General features: G+C 50.1%; 1 protein-coding gene across 5 annotated transcripts in view; it reads left to right on the top strand.

Annotated features, from left to right (window-relative positions):
- BDNF (brain derived neurotrophic factor) overlaps window positions 1-20,243 on the top strand; it is a 46,499-nt gene that overhangs the window by 7,080 nt on the left and 19,176 nt on the right. The window contains exon 1 of one of the 5 annotated variants that reach the window (XM_075427007.1): window positions 16,914-17,053. The exons of the other annotated variants lie outside the window; for them this stretch is intronic. The gene's annotated coding sequence lies outside the window, so the exon portion shown is untranslated. Of the gene's footprint in view, window positions 1-16,913; window positions 17,054-20,243 lie in introns of those variants that run through there. 5 annotated transcript variants of the gene reach the window in all.

Below are 20,243 nucleotides of genomic sequence, written 5' to 3'. Positions count from 1 at the left end.
CTCACCCGGCTGTAAAAAAATAATGGTTCATTTCTGCGAGGGATGAGAAGGGGTTTATCATCCACTAAAATGTTTATAGGGTTGTGCAGCTAAGGAGGTCTCATCAGACAAGTTGTTTCCTTTTTCTTAAGCACAGCCCCTACCTCCTGACAAGCCTTTGTGGGACTCGGGAATGATGCAGTAAACAGTTATGGTAATAGATAATTAGATGGACCAGCTACAAGCAGTATGAAAGGGGGCTGGTAGCACAAGGATTACAGAAGGTGTGTGGGCATTTTGACATCCAGAAAACATTATAGATCTGGTCTCAGCTACCTCAGTCTCATGATGATAATTAAGAAATGTGGGTGTAGAAAAGCTCTTTGCATGGTTTGGTTGGATTATTGCTGCAGTTCAAAACACAATTGGCACAGACACCCACATTGGACATGATTGCCCTTTGATGAGGCAGATACTGACTTTTTAAAGCTGACACAGTTAAAATTATGTCTAAAGTTTATGGGGCCACAAGCTTCTGACTAGACTCCATTATTATAACAAATGGTGAGACACAAGCTGAAGCAGTTTTAAAAGAAAAAAGTTGAGGCATGTAGAGGAGGAAGGGACCCTGGCCATGGGAAGGCTTCAGGATTAACCCTTCTCTCATCTGTTTAGCAAGAGCAGAACACCACAGGCAGTATCCAGGGGGTTTGCTTTGTATGCGTGGTCATACATTCTCTTTAAAGGCAGACTGGAGGGAAGACCAGTTCCTATACAGCTTGAGTGTTGTATGGCAGATCTTCCCAGTTCTTCTGCGTTCGTTTGTTCACCAACAATACAGGGCTGTTGCCACCCCTACCCCCCCCAAGCACTGAATAAAGTGGAAAATACCACAAATTTAAAAAGAAAAAAAATGTTCAAGCTTCTTTATAAGTAGATTTTTTTTAAGAAACATTCGTGAATGGTAAGCAGTATTAGCTTTACATACTCTTGCAGCGTGTTATTCTAACATTAGAGACACTAAACCTGTACACCTATGGAAATGTCAAAGTATTGACTTCAGCCCTGATCCTGCCTTCAGGTTTCTTTATTCTTTTACACGTTTCACTCCTTAAAACAGTAGCGATGGAAGAAGGTTGTATGGTGGCCCACTGGTCATTCTACAGCTATCATTTAGCTCCCATTCAACGACCTGGATGAAGAGTTAGAATGTACCCTCAGCAAGTTTGCTGACGACACCAAACTGGGAGGTGTGGTAGATACACCAGAAGGCTGTGCTGCCATTCAGCGTGACCTGGATAGGCTGGAAAGCTGGGCAGAGAGGAACCTGATGAGGTTCAACAAGGGCAAGTGCAGGGTCCTGCACCTGGGGAGGAACAACCTCATGCACCAGTACAGGCTTGGGGTGGACCTGCTGGAGAGCAGCTCTGCGGAGAGGGACCTGGGTGTCCTGGTGGACGACAGGTTAACCATGAGCCAGCAGTGTGCCCTGGCTGCCAAGAAAGCCAATGGGATCCTGGGGTGCATCAAGAAGAGTGTGGCTAGCAGGAGGAGGGAGGTTCTCCTTCCCCTCTACACTGCCCTGGTGAGGCCTCATCTGGAGTACTGTGTCCAGTTCTGGGCTCCCCAGTTCAAGAAAGATGAAGAGCTACTGGAGAGAGTCCAGCGGAGGGCTACGAGGATGGTGAGGGGACTGGAGCATCTCCCCTACGAGGAGAGGTTGAGGGAACTGGGCTTGTTCAGCCTGAAGAAGAGAAGGCTGCAAGGGGACCTTATAAATGCCTACAAATATCTGAAGGGTGGGTGTCAGGAGGATGGGGCCAAGCTCTTTTCAGTGGTGCCCAGTGACAGGACAAGGGGCAATGGGCACAAACTGAGGCACAGGAAGTTCCGTCTGAACATGAGGAGGAACTTCTTCCCTCTGAGGGTGACGGAGCACTGGAACAGGCTGCCCAGAGGGGCTGTGGAGTCTCCTTCTCTGGAGATATTCAAGACCCGCCTGGACGGGGTCCTGTGCAGCCTGCTGTAGGTGACCCTGCTTCGGCAGGGGGGTTGGACTAGATGACCCACAGAGGTCCCTTCCAACCCCTACTATTCTGTGATTCTGTGATTCCAATTTTCCCTGAGGAACCAGAAAGGGCCACACATTGATAAGGTAGACAGAGTTGCAAAAACATTTGACATTTCAAAATTATCTTTTTTTCCAATATTTTTAACACAAACTCATTTCTATATTGTTCTACAGAGTGTTCAAAGAGGCTTTCAGTATTTCTCTCTAAAGCAATCATTAAAAGTCTGACAACGACATTTGAGAAAATATTCAGATTCAAAACAAAATATATCATGAAAAAGCAATGGATTTCAGGGAAACAGGTGGTTACCAAAAGAAAAAGAAAAAAAAAAAAAGGCAGCTGATTTCTGACAGCAAATACCTTTTGAAACCTGAGCAATGAGATGTAGTGAGAGTCATGAGCAGGGGTCAAGAGACTGGAGAGGCTTAGGCGCTTAGTTGTGTCTGTCAAATACATGTTCATTCACATCTGCCGTAAGTTTATAAAACCAGCTGAGAGGACATTTGACTGAAATTTGTAAACAGATATCTGATAAAATAGTATTGGGCAGGAAAACAAAAAGCCCTAGCAGTTTTTAAGTGAGGCTGACTTCTGGGTTTGGAGTTTCCCAGTGGGTGACGACACATCGCAAATGTCTTTTGCTTCTGTGCATGTCACTTGTGGTAGCCTGAAGTGTGATACCCCTTATTCTATTGCTGAAAATTTATTGCATCAGAGAAAAAAAAAAAAAGAACATAACTCTTGGTTATAGAGAGAGTCATCCACACAAAGAGTGAGTCTCACAGTATTTCCCATATGAATCTCTTTTTGTGTCCCAAATTTGGTTTATTGACTAAGTTATTTGAAGTCCTTATGCCACACTCATCATTCAGCATGGTATTTGAACACCTTTCTAAGTTACACAACTAATATCTGTCACATGTTTTGCTTTTATCCTCTTCCGAGGGAAGAACTGCTGAAGTCTAGGGTTTTCCTTCGTTGTTTTTTTATTGTGAATCTTTCACAAAGGCCTTGGTGGCGCAGGAGGTAAGAGTTTAATCATAGATTCACCTGATTATTCTCTTAGTCTGTGGTATTCGCTCCTACATCAGCAGTCGGTCACTCTATCCACCGCCTATTCCCCAGACAGATCTGATTCTCATGCTTTTTTCCGCCCACCACCTGTTGTTTTCCTCTTCCCAAATCCTTCACCTAGACTCAGTCATCAGCTGCCCAACCATGGTCACAGCCCAGGATACCCACCGCTTTTCTTGCCTCTTTTTCTGAGCTCTTTCAAAGACCTGAATGTCTCTGACTTCAGAGGGGCTTTTAATCCCCAGTCGACTGCCTTTGGCACCAAATAGTTATTTTTATCATCTGCTTTCCCATCAAAGGTTTCCAGCAGCATTCCCTAAAGAAAATTCTGCTGGCCTCCAAATTTTAAGGAAACCAAAATATCTGACAAGAAGGCTAAACCCTTTTTAAGGAAAAGCTAGAAAGTTAATTTGAATGGCCAGAGTTTCATATTCATTTATTTGTAGGGATTTTCCAGACAAAGCGGGGAGGAAACTCGGACTAATGTGAGGCATACACTTCAGGCCAGGAGGAAAGCCAAAGATGACGGACCTTTCAAAAATGTTTTCTTTTGGGTCTGTACCATCGCCTGGCAAGTCAGCCCATCCAAGAACAACAGGGCAAGACCAAGGCAGCCAACCGACTCGCCTCCTTGCCCACCAGAGGCCATTTCACCAGCTGCTGGTTGTGTGTGACAGCTGCCCAGGGCTCTGATTAGCAGCAGAACTTCCCAGCTCGCCTCTGCCAGGGCTGTAAACATGATGATGATGATGATGATGATGATGATGATGATGATGATGATGTGCATTATGCCAGTTCCCTGTCAGAAATGGAGAGTTGGGCAGACTTTGGCATGTGCTCCCCCAGAGTGTACTGGGGGTGATGCAGCCATGGAGCCGAGATGTTTGGATCAGTTTTGTCTTTTTATCTGTCTCAGTTTGAGTTGCCAGTGTGACTTGCAGGCTGGGGTAACCCCTGAGACCGCGCACATAGGATCAGCCGTCCACATGAAGCTGACAATTGCCTTCAGCTCACGGAGCAATTGTGAGTGGACGTTAATACCTCCCTACATAGCAAGTGCCTCCCGCTCGCCCTCGCTGCAGACCTGTAAGTGGTGATGAGCCATGCACTGTTCCCGCAGCCAGAGAAATGGAGAGAAGACGGGTGGGAGACTGTGCAAGGAGGGCGCAGAGCCGCTGATCCAAGCAACCGTGAGGAAAGGGTGGGGAAGATATGGAGAGCCCCTGAGAGAGGAGGTGGGTTATGTGACGTGAGGAAAGGAGCCCCATGGTGAGGTCTCTGGGGGGAAGAAATAAGGCAGGTGCCTGGCGTGCTCCGGGTGCTTGGCCTGAATGCTTGGCATTGCTGCGAGTTTTGTCAGCCTCTTCTCAAGCCTTGTCCAACCTCACCTTTGAGTCCTGCTAGAAAAAGGCAGCGTAGTCTCTCAGGCACAGGCGCTCAGAGACGTTGGGCCAGGACACAGCATCACTGCTGTGGTGGGATCGAGCCATGGCCACAAGCCCTCCCCGCGCCCTCAAGCACTGCTCCCACAGTGGCAGCCTGGTTGTACCCTCGGAGAGGAGGCCCCTAGGCTGTGGCTGAGTTAATTTTCCTTTGTCCGTGCTCATGGGCGCTGTCACCGCTTGGCAAGGCAGAGACTAGATGGAGAGATAGTAACATAGATAGGCAAGTGATAGAGAAAGAAAATTATAGGGTTGTATGGTTCAAGCACATATAGATGGGATGTGCTTTAGGTACCTGACAATACTCCCAAAGCCCTATTTATTAAACCGATTAAAAAAAAAAAAAAAAGTGATGGAAGGCTTCTAGTGTTTATCTGAAGACTCTACCAAGTTATTTATCAAGATTAACTTTAACATACTTCTCTCTTTGGAAAATGAGGAGAGAGAGAGAAAGCACTAGACCCAAAAGCAGCCTAGATCAGGAGCCTACAACACACTTACACGGGCACTTTACACCAGCATAAACGCCCATCGCTGTCCCTGCTGGGTGAGCCCTGGCCTGGAGTAGGTCCCTGGGCTGATGGGTTGTGTGGCCGGAGGATGGCCCCACCATGGACCCCGTGCCAGCACGGAGGTGTGGGAGCAGTGGGAGCTGATGGGGGAGCAGAAATGATGGATAGCACTGAAGCCCCGGCAGGTCCATGCTGGCCTGCACTGAGGGAGCAAAGCAATAGCAGTGCATCTTGCCCTGTGTGAGGGAACATGGGATGAAAGGTCCATCTTTCCAGCAAGCTGGCTTAGCAGTCCCTCAGCCATCTGCGACTGCGTCCTGCCTGGCTGTGTCAGAAACCTTGATGGGGGAAGCTGTCTGCCTTCTTCCGAGTCCGTGCTTTTTGTGGGATGTTAGTAAAGATCAATGGTTTGCTAAAAATCACTCGGCTAAATTCAGATGGAGGTGTAGGACCAGTTTGTCAAACAGACAGAGAGAACGTGGTTTTCCTATGCTTGCCTTTCAGTTATGTTAGTACTTGGGCTCAGCCTTTTTTCCTTTTCTCAGCCCACCAGTACATGGAATTAACAGAGTGTTCATCTAATGCAAGAGTGAGGGCCGGACAAAAGTACAGCAAACCCCAAACTGTGAAATAAACTACGTTATCAGTTATGCCTCCCCAGCTCTGGCAACTGGTGCAATTTTCTGGCAGTTAACAGGGTCTAAATGAAGGAACTAATCAGAAATGAGCCTCTAAATTATACCGTTTCTTATTTACTCTCTTTTATATTGATACAACTTCTTAAAAGAATATTTTTAACAGATCTTTTAAACATTTGTAGTAAGAGGCAATAGACAAAATGTCATAATTTCCATATGAAGGAGTTTCTCTCAGTGCAATTCTGATCTAAAAAGCCATTTTACTCTAATATGGTCCCAGAGTCTAAGTAACATATTCTGTCGCAATGACTTTTGCATCAAAACAATTTTTCTGTTTCATATCCAAGAAGAAATGTTGAATATTTAAATTCCATATCCTTTTTGATCTTAATTCCCATCACAGAAGAGCTCTTTAGGCCTCATCAATGTGCTCTAGGTGTAATATCAGAGTATATTTTTCATATTGTGGGATCTAACCCAAATTAAGAAACCAAAGGGGAAGAATCTATGCATGCCTGGAAGGGAAAGGGATTCTGCTTGGAGCACGTAGCAGGGTAAAGCATGAAACAGAAATGTAACTGAAGTCTAAAATAACGGTTTAAATGCCTTGCTGCAGAGTCCTTGCTCAAAATCTAGCACTCATCTCTCTCTTCTGATTTAAATACTTTGCATTCCTGTTGACTTAAGTGGTGTTTATATTCAAATAAGTAAAGGCACTACAAGGCCATATAGTACAACTGTGAGTTGCAATAAATTCTAGCAGATTAAACAGGCTAACTAATGAAATACAAAGAGGTCTTTAAAGCCACAACTCCCTTGTAAGCATTTACGTTTCAGTTGTGTAAACTACATGAAAAATAAACAATGCCCAGGAAATAAATGTAGATAATGCTGTTTCTGAATTTATACTCCAACGGCACGAGTCTCAAACCACCAAGAAAAGGCTCCACTAAATCACAGAATCACAGAATTGTAGGGATTGGAAGGGACCTCTGGGGATCATCTGGTCCAACCCCCCTGCCAAAGCAGGGTCACCTACAGCAGGCTGCACAGGACCGCGTCCAGGAAGGTTTTGAATATCTCCAGAGAAGGAGAATCCACAGCCCCTCTGGGCAGCCTGTTCCAGTGCTCCGTCACCCTCAGAGGGAAGAAGTTCCTCCTCATGTTCAGACGGAACTTCCTCTGCTTTAGTTTGTGCCCGTTGCCCCTTGTCCTGTCGCTGGGCACCACTGGAAAGAGTCTGGATCCATCCTCTTGACACCCACCCTTGAGATATTTATAAGCATTTATAAGGTCCCCTCTCAGCCTTCTCTTCTTCAGGCTAAACAAGCCCAGCTCCCTCAGCCTTTCCTCGTAGGAGAGATGCTCCAGGCCCCTCATCATCCTCATAGCTTTCTGCTGGACTCTCTCCAGTAGCTCCTCATCTTTCTTGAAGTGGGGAGCCCAGAGCTGGACAGAGTACTCCAGATGGGTCCTCACTAGGGCAGTGTAGAGGGGGAGGAGAACCTCCCTCGTCCTGCTGGCCACAATCTTCTTAATGCACCCCAGGATCCCATTGGCCTTCTTGGCAGCCAGGGCACACTGCTGGCTCATGGTTAACCTGTCATCCACCAGGACACCCAGGTCCCTCTCCACAGAGCTGCTCTGCAGCAGGTCTGCCCCAAGCCTGTACTGATGCATGGGGTTATTCCTCCCCAGGTGCAGGACCCTGCATTTGCCTTTGTTGAACTTCATCAGGTTCCTCTCTGCGCAACTCTTCAGCCTGTCCAGGTGGCAAATGTCTTCCCAAAGCCGGGGTGAATTTTGCTTGAGTAGTCTTTGAGTTGCATCCAACACTAAAAATAGAGGGGCTTTGGGCACATTGAGTAGAAGAAAAAGACAGGAGAGGAGCCAGCACCAAGGCCCCACGGGTCAGCCCATTTGTGAGCTGTTGGATGGTGTGAGCGGGAGGCCGTACTCCAGCAACATTTGTTGGATGTGCGTGATTGCTTTGCTCCTGCTTGCCATTCTGGTCGTGTGGGTTTTGTGGTGGTGGCAATGTCCCCGCTGGTGGATGCTCCTGCTCCACCACCACCCCTCAAGAGCCACCCCATCCTTGTGCAGGCTGGGACAGAGAAATCGATATGTTTTCCCATTTGAAAAATGGTGTAGAACTTCAGGAAAGTTATTTTAAAATATCTTAAAATTTGTATTGATTTTCTGAATCAATATTTCAGGATTTTTCAATTCCAGAGGAGCTGTACATCCGCCTCATGTTTCATTCCCGTTTCTCTGCATCTATAAATGATAGTCCAAGCACGTCATGTGCTGTTGAAAGAGAACTGGCTGAGCATCCAATTACTCCCATACTGTACTTGAAAGGAGGAAAATAATATTTTAATAGGAGTACCACCACTACAACTATACTGGTACTAATTGCTATTTAAAGCAATTCTGAAGTGGAGGTCAATTAAATAATTTCATCTGGACAATGCAGAGAAATAAAGGCCCCTGTGCAAATCCCGCTCTCTGGAGCTGGGTGTTACGGTGGAAGGAAAGAGGGAGCGGGGACAGCACCCTCGTTGTTGGCATTTTTGCTGTGCATTAATGCGCCCTGGGTGAATGGGTGGGTGCACGACCTGATGGTGGTCCAAATCTTGACTCTTTTGCCACCATTGGCACTTGCACGCTGCCCGGGCGCTCCTCCGCCGCAGATAAACAGACAATTCCTTTTATCCGGACAAGTGAAAACTGCCGGACTGACACATGGCTGCCTATTAATATCCAAAGTGGAATGTAGTAACATTTATACACAACCTGGTTCAAGTCATTAAATTATTGGAAGACTAACAATCCCAAGTGTTCAATAAACAGAACAAACAGCAAACAAATGAAACGTGTTAGTCAAGGGAAATTTTGGCGTTTATGCAGCTAATCCGGTACTTGTTTCTTGAGCCACAAGTCACAGTAACTCGAGGAGGACAATATAATGTGGTCTGGGTTTCATGTTGAGGACTATTTAATTTTTATTGCTTTACTGATAATTTTACTTTGCAGTTAACAAAAATGCCTACTGTTCCTCAGACACTTCTCTCTTTAACACTTTAGGTGGATAACATGGAAAATGTTTTGAACGCTATGGCTGGTTCTTAGGTAAAATATCTCGACACTCTATTTAAAAAAAATATCTTGGGTTCATCTTTAAACACATCAGCTCGTTAAAAGTATTGACATGGCTGCACTTTACAGAAGGATGGAGCCAAAGCACCTTAACCTCTTTGGGAAGATGAAGACAGCTATCCAAGTGCAGCCTAAGATGCCTTAATGTGAGAGTAGCGCAGGGCAGGAGAGCTAGAAGAACTGTTTAATGTTTACACATGCTTTTCATTCCCAAGGATCTCCACGTACCCGGGGAGGATCCCTCCTGCCAGCTTCGGGCCAGAGCGGGGCCCCACGCATGGTGGACACCCCGGCACAGCTACCGGCCCCCAGCACCAAGCACCCGTCCTCCATTTCCCCTCCCTGATTGTTTGCTTTAGATCTCTTATCGCCCGTTACCCTCCGGGCAATATCGCTGAGCGGCCGCACCTGGCGAACGGAGTGCTTGAGCTTGATGTCAGAGGAGATTTTAGTTACTTAAATAGAAATAAACTACAAAGGAGCATTCGCAGGGCTGCAAACCTGGGGTTTTGGGGCTTGCTTATTTTTAGACCATACCTAAAATAAGCTCTTCAGGATTATGCACTGAGGAGGGTTTGGTAAGGCATGTATGTACTCAGACAAGATGCCTCACTAAGTTTATTAAACCCCTGGAATCTGATCCCTTTAAATATTAAAAATAATCCACTGTATTGCATCTAATTGAAACCCACTGAATAATTAGAGGAAAGGAGAGATGAGTCAATCCCAACACCTTTCACCCACAAGTGCACCAACAGTTTTCTGATCTTCTTTAATCATGGAGCTCCAATGGCCGGATTCGTCACAGGAGTGCATCTCCAGCCATCTAATCTCTCCGCGCTCGGCTTGGGTTTCCCCCGTCCCGAGGAATCACACACAACCTCTTTGGGGGAGAGGGGATTTTCTTTTCCCTTCTCACATCTGTGACTCGCTTGGAGTCTGCTTTTTTATTGTTGTTTCATATCCTCTTTTCTGTTTGCTGCGACGGAGCTGTGGCTGGGCTGTGCCTTTGTTAGCGGGGAGGTCAGGGGCGAGCGGGGAAGGGCTGGGGCACCGTACGCCAGACACCCGGTACACTGGATACTCTCCGGCACAACCCAGATGCTTTGCCCTTTGCTCAGGCGCCGGGTGTTTAATGCCTCCAAAACGACAGCAGTAATGCAGGGACACTTGTGAGACGAATTCCCAGGTTTAGCAAGTGTCAGAGCATCAGGGGATGATAAACCCAACTTTTAATTTTGCTGCTGGGTTGGACTTTTTCTCTTCCTTCTCTTTTCTGGTTCCCTCCCTTTCATCCGTGCTGCCGTCCTCGATAGCCCCCTCCACCCCGCAGCACAGGGACAGCCTGGCACGGCTCCACACGGGCCACGGGACCGAGCAGCCAGGACGAAGGGTGAATCATCCTCCCAGCTACCCCCAGCCCTTCTGCGTGGTGAAGAGGGATTTTGTGCCTGGTTTAGGAGCCCCACTCTCTGAGCGGAGCGTGAGGTTCCTACAAAACCCCAAGAGGGAAGCCTAAAAATTTGGGGAGCAGCCCAGGGAGACTGTCAAACCTGCCTTGCACCAGCCACAGCCAAACCCCATAACTCTGTACTGCATCCAGCTCTGGGGACCCTCAGCACAGGACAGGCATGGGCTTGTTGGAGTGGGGCTGGAGGAGGGACACAAAAATGATGCGAGGGCTGGAACCCCTCTGCTGTGAGGACAGGCTGAGAGAGCTGGGGCTGTTCAGCCTGGAGAAGAGAAGGCTGCGGGGAGACCTTACAGTGGCCTTTCAGTACTTAAAGAGACTTGTAAGAAAGATGGGGACAGGCTTTTTAGCAGAGCCTGTTGTGATACGACAAGGGGTAAGCTTTTTAAACTAAAAGTAGGTATATTCGGACTAGATATAAGGAGAAATTCTTTACTGTGAGGGTGGTGAAACCCTGGTGCAGGTTGCCCAGAGTGGTGGTAGATGCCCCGTCCCTGGAAACATTTAAGATCAGGTTGGACTGAGCAACCTGATCGAGTTGAAGATGTCTCTGCCCATAGCAGGGAGGTTTGAACTAGATGACCTGCCAACCCCAACCATTCTGTGATTCTGTGATTCTGACTCCCTTCCTGCGGTTACTTAGAGGGTTCGGTCCCTTTGCAGCAGCCCTCGCAGGGCTCGCACGTGCATCCCGGCGCCGGCTGCAGCCATCTCATGCCTGTACCCGGCTCCCTGCTCGTTGATCATGTCCTCCACTGGCGCGTGCACGGTGTTGGTTAGCTGTCACATAAGGTGACGTCACCTGGGTAAGTGCGCACACGCATTTGGACGGGGAGGAATGTGTGTGTGTGTGTGTGTGTGTTCGTCACTCGATGTATGTGGTAATTGTCATGTATGACTCATTTCCCATTTCTAGAGACAACTACATGAGTGGTGGCAAGGAGACAGAACACAGAAGGGGCATGCTCGCCAAACAAGTATGTTCATGAGTAGCTTAATAAATTTACACATAACAGACACATGCATTTCCTCGTTTGCAGGAGACTAATCTGCACCTACCACAGAGCTCTGTTATAGAAGCAGTTTCACGCACATAAATTGTGCTGAAATCCCTGACTAGAAGGCATGGGACAAGATCCAGGGTACAGATCCCCCCATGCGATGGAAAGCTGGCATACCTCTAGCAGACATGAGAAGAGACCAATTATTTTAATTGTTTGTTGGAGTTTTAAATTCACTTTTGCTGTAGCTGCAGGGTGACAATTCTGAGCTATTAGGTGATGTTTTCTTCGGCAAAAATGTTGTGGTTTCAGTGCCTGTGATTGAAAGGGTAGGTTTCACCACTTTATCCTGTACACATGCAGCCTACAAACTGTGTCTAATGAAAGGTCTTTGGGTTTGTATTCCCGTCTTTGCTGTCTCACATAATACTTTCTCTGCTAAAATGAGGCCGAAAGGCCTCTCGGCAGACGTTGTTCACTGAAGGCAAATTATGCTCGATATTAAGAGCAAGTACCCTGTGCTATTTAAGGCACAGGGCATATTCTGACCACCCAGCAAGCTATTTGCAGACCAGAGCCACAGCAACTCTGTGCAGGCTGGACAATAGGTAAACCTCGAGGTGGTGAGATCCAAGTGCCACCAACCCCGGGGCATTCACACGCAACGCAGGCGCCTGGGAGGGGCTGTGGGCCACAGTTTGGCCGACCCCTGGGTGCAAGGGGTGAGCTGGCGAAGCACTCACCACCCTCCTCCTCTCTTCATCTCGCTCAGTCACAGCCTGGCCAACTACAAAGACTTTACGTAGCTGAGCAGAATTTGAGTTCGGTTGTTGAAGATGCTGAGGGTTTTCTAGTCCCGCCGATGTTCGAGTGGAGCATCAGCGGCTCCACTGTGTGTGCTGCAATCGCTGAATCATCGGAGAGCGGCGTCACAGCCCAGTCATCGTCTTGCAAATGCGCCATGCCTGCAACCTCCAATTGTGTTTATAATCCATTGCAATTTTTAGCATTACTTGAGTCGGAGAAGTTTATTTGCATGAACTTTCCAGCCCTTTAATGTGAAAAAATAGCAAGGATAGGTAACTAGGAAACATGACTAAACATAATTAAACAGAAAATGCTTGTAGCGATATAAGAACTGACCTCAGCCAATTAAAATTATTAATAGAAAAAATATTCTAGTGTCAAAAGCCGAGTACATCAACAGCATTCTCATTTGTGTAATCAGGAATAGTTTATATTTCCTGACAACCGCGTGAGACGCAGTCCAAATTGTAGCTTCTTGACCTTCTTCTCGTTCAAAACCAAGTCAAGATACTACGTGAATAAAATGTGGAGTGCAAAGACACCTTTGTGGGGCGAGACTGATTCGCCAATTATGTATTGACTAATTACGGACCTTTTAAGAATGTTACTTTTTTCAAATATTGACTTTTTTATTGCTTCTCTTACAATTGCAATGGGGGGAATTTAAAAGCCCCACAAACTACTTTATCATATAATTAGTTTATCAGTAAATTTGGACCTCGTACATCAATCACTATAATGCATAACCTCCACTGAGACAGAAACCAGATGTGCGTGCTTCTGCTTTCTTCTTTATAGTATCCACAGCATCATTAGTGCCTATGCTACAGTTCAAATTGAATTCAGCAAAAAGCACTGGTTTTACCCCCTGTAAGCAATCTGATATTACTGCAGGGATAAATCAACATTATGTTGATTGACAACTTGTACTGTTTCTTACTCCTTCCCTGTTGCTGCATGGAAAAGGGTGAATTGTAATTTGTGTATGCAAAAAAGAATTTTAACTAGCTAGGTGTAGGAAAAAGATACTCGTTTCAAAGTAAAGCTGTAAGGTGGGTATGCTGTGGCAGTGACACCGAGACGTGGTATCCTGGGGTGCATTAAGAAGAGTGTGGCCAGCAGGTCAAGGGAGGTTCTCCTTCTCCTCTACACTGTCCTAGTGAGGCCCCATCTGGAGTACTCTGTCCAGTTCTGGGCTCCCCACTTCAAGAAAGATGAGGAGCTACTGGAGAGAGTCCAGCGGAGGGCTATGAGGATGGTGAGGGGACTGGAGCATCTCTCCTATGAGGAAAGGCTGAGGGAGCTGGGCTTGTTCAGCCTGAAGAAAAGAAGGCTGAGAGGGGACCTTATAAATGCCTATAAATATCTTAAGGGTGGGTGTCAGGAGGATGGTGCCAGACTCTTTTCAGTGGTGCCCAGCGACAGGACAAGGGGCAACAGGCACAAACTGAAGCACAGGAAGTTCCGTCTGAACATGAGGAAGAACTTCTTCCCTCTGAGGGTGACGGAGCCCTGGAACAGGTTGCCTGGGGAGGTTGTGGAGTCTCCCTCTCTGGAGATATTCAAGCCCCGTCTGGATGAGTTCCTGTGCAGCCTGCTGTAGGTGACCCTGCTTCGGCAGGAGGGCTGGACTGGGTGACCCACAGAGGTCACTTCCAACCCTGAACATTCTGTGATTCTGTGATACGCTGAATTAACCAAAGCGACATCCCCAGCAAAGGGCCTGCCTGCCCGTTTCTTCCCCATGCAGCCTGCGGCGTAGCTTTCCTTTCGAGTGCCACTCAGTCCTGACGCCCGTACAACCCAAACGGGGAAACATAGCTGTGCCTGAGACAGGCTGTGAGACGTCCTTTCCCAGACATGACAAGGGACAACTCTTTCTGGGGTCACCTGGGAATCCGCAGGAAACATCGGGATGCCTGAGCATTGCATCCTAAGTCTCCCACGAATTTTGAAGGCAAGGGTTTATGTAGACCTCTGAGCTTACAGCACGTCTTGCAGATAAAGGAGCAGAGCTCTGATCAGGGCAGTGTCTCCATGTGATCTCGGTTCACAAGCTTCACAAGCTTCACCAGCTAACACCTCGTGGACCCAATCTTTTGGGGCTCATTCATACAAAATTCTCCTTGAAGTCAGGGTCTGATTGAAAAATACGAAGCCCAGCTTGTATGTGCATTAAAAATCCAAACAGGTCATTATTTACACTATTTCATTTTCCCAGTAATCAAGCGGTGTCTGGTAATAATCCCCAAAGGGGTGATTATACCGGCAAGATGCAGCAGCTCTCTGACCACACCTCTTCCCCAGGAAAATCTCTATACCGGGGCGAAAGGCTGCATGTTTGTAGCAGAGCAAAATGGGAATTTCAGCGCACGGTTGCCTGGAATTGATGGTTCTCACGTTGTTAGCAGAGCCAAGCTGCAAGCACGCACCACAGAGTGAGGACTTGTCAGGCGGTCCGTAACACGCTTCCTTTCCAAAATTAAAAAACTTGTTCTGATTGCAAGCAGACTTTTTCAGAATATGCGCCTTCTCCTCCTCTCCTGAGAACAAACCAGCAGATGCTTCGGTGTCTCTACAGCATGATGCTCGCTGCTGCTCATCTGCATGCCTGGTGTACCAGGAGGAGAGGCCTTCCTCCAGGAGTGACATGTGTGTCGTGTATTACGTTACGGCTAATGAAAGTAGCCTGTGTCTGCTGCTGCTGCTGTTAAACTTGACTGGTAGATCGTCCAAATATTTACAGGCATCGTCTTATGAACACAGAATATTAAAACTGTGCTGTCTTCTCGCTGTGCAAAAAGGCTGCTGAAAACGTGCTGCCCCGGTGAAATCGGGCACCCACACTCATGCAGTCGCACCTGGAAAGCTGAGTGGTGTCACGGAGAGAAGTCCAAAACCAGAAAATAAAACACATGCGTTAACTTAGCAAGTTCCAGTTACGATCCTCGTGTCTGAAATCTCACTCAGACATCCACCTGGCATTATCGCTGAGAGCTACCAGGTTATACCGGTGGATTAGAGCGGGAAAAGAAATGGCTGATGTATTCCTAACAGTGGAATTCAACTGTTACAGGAATAGCCGCGTAGGAGTTGGCCTGAAGAGCTACCTTTACTAGTGACTGCCTATCAGACAGCAAGAGCCGCGCGTGATGCCTCAGGCCCAGGCCGTTAGCGAGGACTTTGAAAAACCATCTCCTTTCTTGCAAATTGAGTAGATTTGGACTGGAAATCACTGGGACAAAAGGGGTGGAACTGTCTTCACAGCTCAGTGACACTTTTAGTGGAAACACGCGAAAGCAAACCCCCAAGTGCAAGAAGGATGGTAATGCGGTACTGGAACATGATTTTTGAAGACGTTCTTAAAGCTGCAAAGGATATTAACCACCAGGATTGTTTCCCTTAATATATATTAAAAGCTGTTTTATATGGAAGGCCTCAGGTGTACTCAGATTTCAAACGCCTGGGATATTTTATTACTTTACTGATCTAATAAATGCAGGTGTTTCATAGCAAAAGCACACAGGCAATCAGACTGTCTGAAGGCAGCAATGAGTTGCACACGTTTCTCCTCAGACGACTAAAGCGCCACGAGCGCACTGAAGAGGGTGGGCATTTGGCGTTAATTGCAATTAGACGGCAGTTGGGCTTTAAGGCGTAGAAAGGTACTTGTTTTCACCGATTCGTCAAAGAGATGGGATATTTTCTTCTGGAAACCGACCACCTCCAGTCTCCCCAGTGAGGGGACCAGTGAGGGCAGAGGGGAGGCCTTGATGGCCCCGGGGACGCTGCGGGTGGCTCTCCCACGCGGGCTCTGGCCGTGGGTCGTGGCACAAGACGCCCACCGCCACGTCCCGCCGGCACACGCGTGCGCTCCCACTCACCGCAGCCAGCCCGGCCGGGGACCGTGCCATCTCCCTGTCTTTACCGAGATCAGATGGAGCCACTCAATCAGGGGGTGCCATTACTGCCTCCGCCACGCAATTTCCACTATCAATAATTCACTGCGCTTGCCGCACGGGCAGAAGCGGGAAACAGCGAGGCAGATTTTTGACAGGGGGACGGCGAACCCCCCCCCCCCCCGCGGGCAGCGGGTCAGAGCCGAGCGGGGCGATGCGACCCGAGCCGACCCGCCCCGACCCGCCCGGGACCCCGCGGCCGCCCCGGCTGCACCGACGGGCGGGCACCGGCGCGACGGGCGGCTCCGGGCTGGGTCCCGCTCCCCGTCCCGGTCCCCGGCCGGGCAGAGCCGCCTCCGGGCCGCCTGGATTGAGCACCCGCGCCCAGAAAGTCACCGGTGTAACGTTACCTGGGGCGCTCATTAATAAGCAATGCCTGTTATTATCTTGATTGCATTCTTAATAGGCGAACTACGGAGAGGTCAGCGCGGGAGCGATATTTAAATGGATCGGGCTTGCTTAATACCCGGCGGAGTAAACCAATATCCCGCGGCGGGCGGGCGGACCGATCCCCCCCCGGCCCGGCCCCTCCGCGCCCTGCCCGCCGCTCGGGGGGCGCCGGGGGAGCGGGGGCCGGGCCGGGCGGGCGGGGCGGGCGCGGCGGCGGCGACGGGGCCGGGGAGGCGGCGCGGAGGCTTTAAGCGGGGCAGCGCGGTGTTGGCGGCCGCCGCAGCCGCTGGCCGGAGGCGCCCGGGCGGGGGGCGAAGCGGCTCCGCGGGGAGGCGGCGGGGCCGGGGCGGGCGGCTCCCGCTGGGCGGGCGGGCGGGGGTGGCGGATCCGGCTCCGCTGCCCTCCCGCCCCTCATAAAGCTTTGATGAGACACTTGAGCTGCCGCCTGTGTTGCCGGGGTGGCGGGAGGCGGCCGGTGGGACTGGGCGCCCGGGAGAGGATGTGACTTCCCCGGAGGGGACCCCGGACAGGCTTTGTGTGGACGACGAGGTACGCGGCGCCCCGCTGGGAGACTCGAGGGGCCGGGACAGGCCGGGGCCGGGCGGGCGCGGGTCGGTGCGGGGCGCGGGCAGGGCGGCGGGCCGGGGCAGCCCCTTTGTTCCGGCACCTGTCGGCCCGGCGCAGCGGAGGGAGGCGGTGAAAGGGGGGGGGGGGCGCTCGCCGGGCGGCGTGAGGGGGCGCGCGGGGCCCGGCGGCACTTCCCCGACGGCGGGGCCGGGCGCGGGGTGAGTCGCCCGCGTGGCGGCGCCCTGCGCGGGGCGCGGCGGGCGGCGGCCGTTGGGCGGCGGGCGGCGCCCCCTGGCGGCGGGCGCGCGGCGGGGCGGGGGCCCCGGTTCGCTACCTCAGCGGCGGGGTCCGGGAGTCCCGGGGAGCGGCGGCGGGGACCCCGCCGTGGGGCCGGCGGGCGCGCAGGGAGCCGGGCTGCGGGCAGCGGGATGGGGGCGGTGGGCGGGGAGGGGCGGGTCCGGCCGGGCGCCGGCGGGCGAGGGGCCGTCAGGGAGGGGAGCGATGCACTTGTCGAAGCGCGGCCGGCGCCGGAATGCGAAGCACGCCGGGCACCCTCACCGGGATGCCGGTGCCGTGGGGGCTTTGTCCCGCCCGCCTTCCACCGGGCGTGGGGAGCCCGCCGTGTGCGGCTCGGCGGGGCGGGGAGGCGGCGCGGAGCGGGGGCTCGGCGGGGAGAGGGGAGGTCCCGGTGCTCGGAACCCTCTGGGCCCGGTTTCGCGCTGGCGTGGAGAGCACCCTCTGAGCAGAGAGCAGCGGGCGTTCGACGTGGGCTTGGCTGGCGGAGGACTCATCGAGCCTTCGGAAGCCTTGCGCTGCGCCGCTGATTTTGTTTTTTCTTTTATAGGGTTAAAAGCGTAAGGTGTTACAACTGTGGGCCACGCTTGGTTTGTACATTGCGGCTAAAAGACGTACTTTTCCCTTCAGTTTATTGTAGTTTGCTGTTCTGAGGTTATGACTGTTGCGAGATCAATAGTCATTACTTATTCATGCTTCTAGTAACACAGTTCTAATGAATGCAAAGGATGTATCCTGGCGATACATTTTTCTTCAGCAAGTATTTCTGTAATCTTTAATTCATGGTGTGATAAGTACGTAAAATGAATTTCCTTGGTCATCTTTAGCTCGGAGCAAAGGGCCGGGCAGGGAGCCGCCTGCTCGCGGACGGGAGCGCCTTCCGCATCCCTGGGTTGCAGTGGCTGTTGGGGAGCAGAAGGGTTCCTTCTGTTCGCACGTGGTCGGCCGTCTCCAGCGAGAAGGTCGTCGTGTCGTCCTGCTCAGTCGTGTCAGGTAGCGCCTTGGGCAGCCGGGTGCAAATCAACGGCTCCGCTGGCAGAGCAGCGGTGCTGCCTGTGAGCCCCGGGGTGGAAACTCGACCCCAGGGATGGCCCACCGTTAGGCTAGGTATGGAGGAACGTAAGCAGAACGGATGCTCTTGGCTCTGTCCGGGCCACGAATCCTGCATTTTGGCATGCGAGGGGAGGCAGCAGCTGTCGGGGGGATGCTACGGCTCACTGTGTGCGGAGCGGCAGGGCACTGGCTCTGTAAACGAACCCGGGGCGAGGGAAAGGGAGAAGGAAAACTGCGACCTTCTCCTGCCCACTCCGGGAGCAGCAGGACAGAGTGCCATCCCTCACCTGGGTCTCGGGCAAAGCAACGGCTCCATTTCAACTCTAAAATACCTCGACGGAGCTGGTTGCTGTTTGAGCTATTTACTAGATCCGGGAGCCTTGCTACAGCGCTCTGTAACTCGCAACAATTTTCTGCTGTAGTACTACCACTTAATGTTCAGCTTCACTGAACCTCGGCTGGGAAAACCCATTTGTAAGTAGTGTGCCTTCTGTTCACGTCGCCAGGGCTCTCTGCTTTCTGGAGCTGCAGGGTAGATCCTGTTGTGTTATATGGCTGTGAAATCAGGGTAAACTGGGTCAGAAGGATCAAGAACACTTGATCTGAATAATCCAGATATAACAGTGGAGGAAAATGGGAAAGGACCTTTGTCTTCCAGGGAGTAAGGCTAAACTGAAAAAAGTTGAATTTCAAGCAGCGTGCTTTTAAGCACGAAGGCATTATGTTGTAGCATAGTACTACAATATGCTGGAATACTACGAAACGTAGTGCACAGATGCGAAGGATTTTAAAGACTCATTAAAATGTGAAAGAATATAGCGAAAAATAAGGATCTGTACTTCTGTTTAAAAGCTTTGCATATAGTGACAGTGCTGAGCCGAAAGTAGCTTCAGTTAAAAGTCCTTGCAATACCTGTAGCGCTTTCTGCAACTGTTACTCTGCTGTCGCAGCGAGGAAAACACAAGAAGCTGCACCTCTAGCTCGGGTAATAGTTCTCTGCAGGGGTGCAGGTATAAAAGCAGGTCACAAGAAACTCGCGAGTAGGACACCCTCTCATCCATTCTGTGGGTAAGCCTGCATGGAGATGAGAAGCAGTTCAGGCTGAGTGAATTGTGTAGTAAGTGTGATCCTATTAAAACAAAACAAAAGACAAGCATTTCCCGTATCTGCCTTCCTGGTTTGTATAAAAGGCTGAACTGTTGTTCTAAGAATGTGCCCTGTGCCTACACAAGAAATCTCACGTTAGGCATTGTGTGTGTTGGTGGAGGCTCCACTACAAGAGGGTATATGCTTTTAACAGGTTAATTGCTAACTTGTCTTGACCTGTTTTCAAGCATATGTTGTGAGCGCTTGGTTCCTCCTAAATAGCTAAAATGCTGCTTAATTAGGAAACTCTCAATCATTTCTTAGATCAGTTCATACACTGGCATTCTTGGTAATGCTTAGCTGTGAACACCCTTTAAAAGGAAGCCTTTAGAAGCACTGAAGCTAAGCTATTTTTGCATATTGCTGAAGCAAAGTGGTAACTCAATAACCTGCTGTCTTCAGCTGCAGGGAGGAAGGTGCTGTGCGTGACAACTCTTTTGTTCCCTGCGGTACACCATTAGGAAGCTGTACAGGTGTGTGCTGAGCAAGCTGCCCAATGCACGAGCTGGGATGGGGCTGGTAGGCTGTGCCCACTGTCAGCTCACGAGTCTTGCTGTTTCCCTTCCTTATCCATACCTGTTATTCAGTCTTATCTTTGTAAGTTGTCTGGGGCAGAGATCGTCTCGCCTGTCTTCTATTCCTGGTACCTGACAAGGACTCCTCAGCGGTCTTGTAATGC

Source organism: Opisthocomus hoazin, chromosome 7 (genome assembly GCF_030867145.1).
Source record: "Opisthocomus hoazin isolate bOpiHoa1 chromosome 7, bOpiHoa1.hap1, whole genome shotgun sequence".
In the NCBI taxonomy this organism is placed as follows: Eukaryota; Metazoa; Chordata; class Aves; order Opisthocomiformes; family Opisthocomidae; genus Opisthocomus; species Opisthocomus hoazin.
Note: the sequence above shows the minus strand (reverse complement) of the source record. Positions and strands in the feature narration are given on the sequence as shown.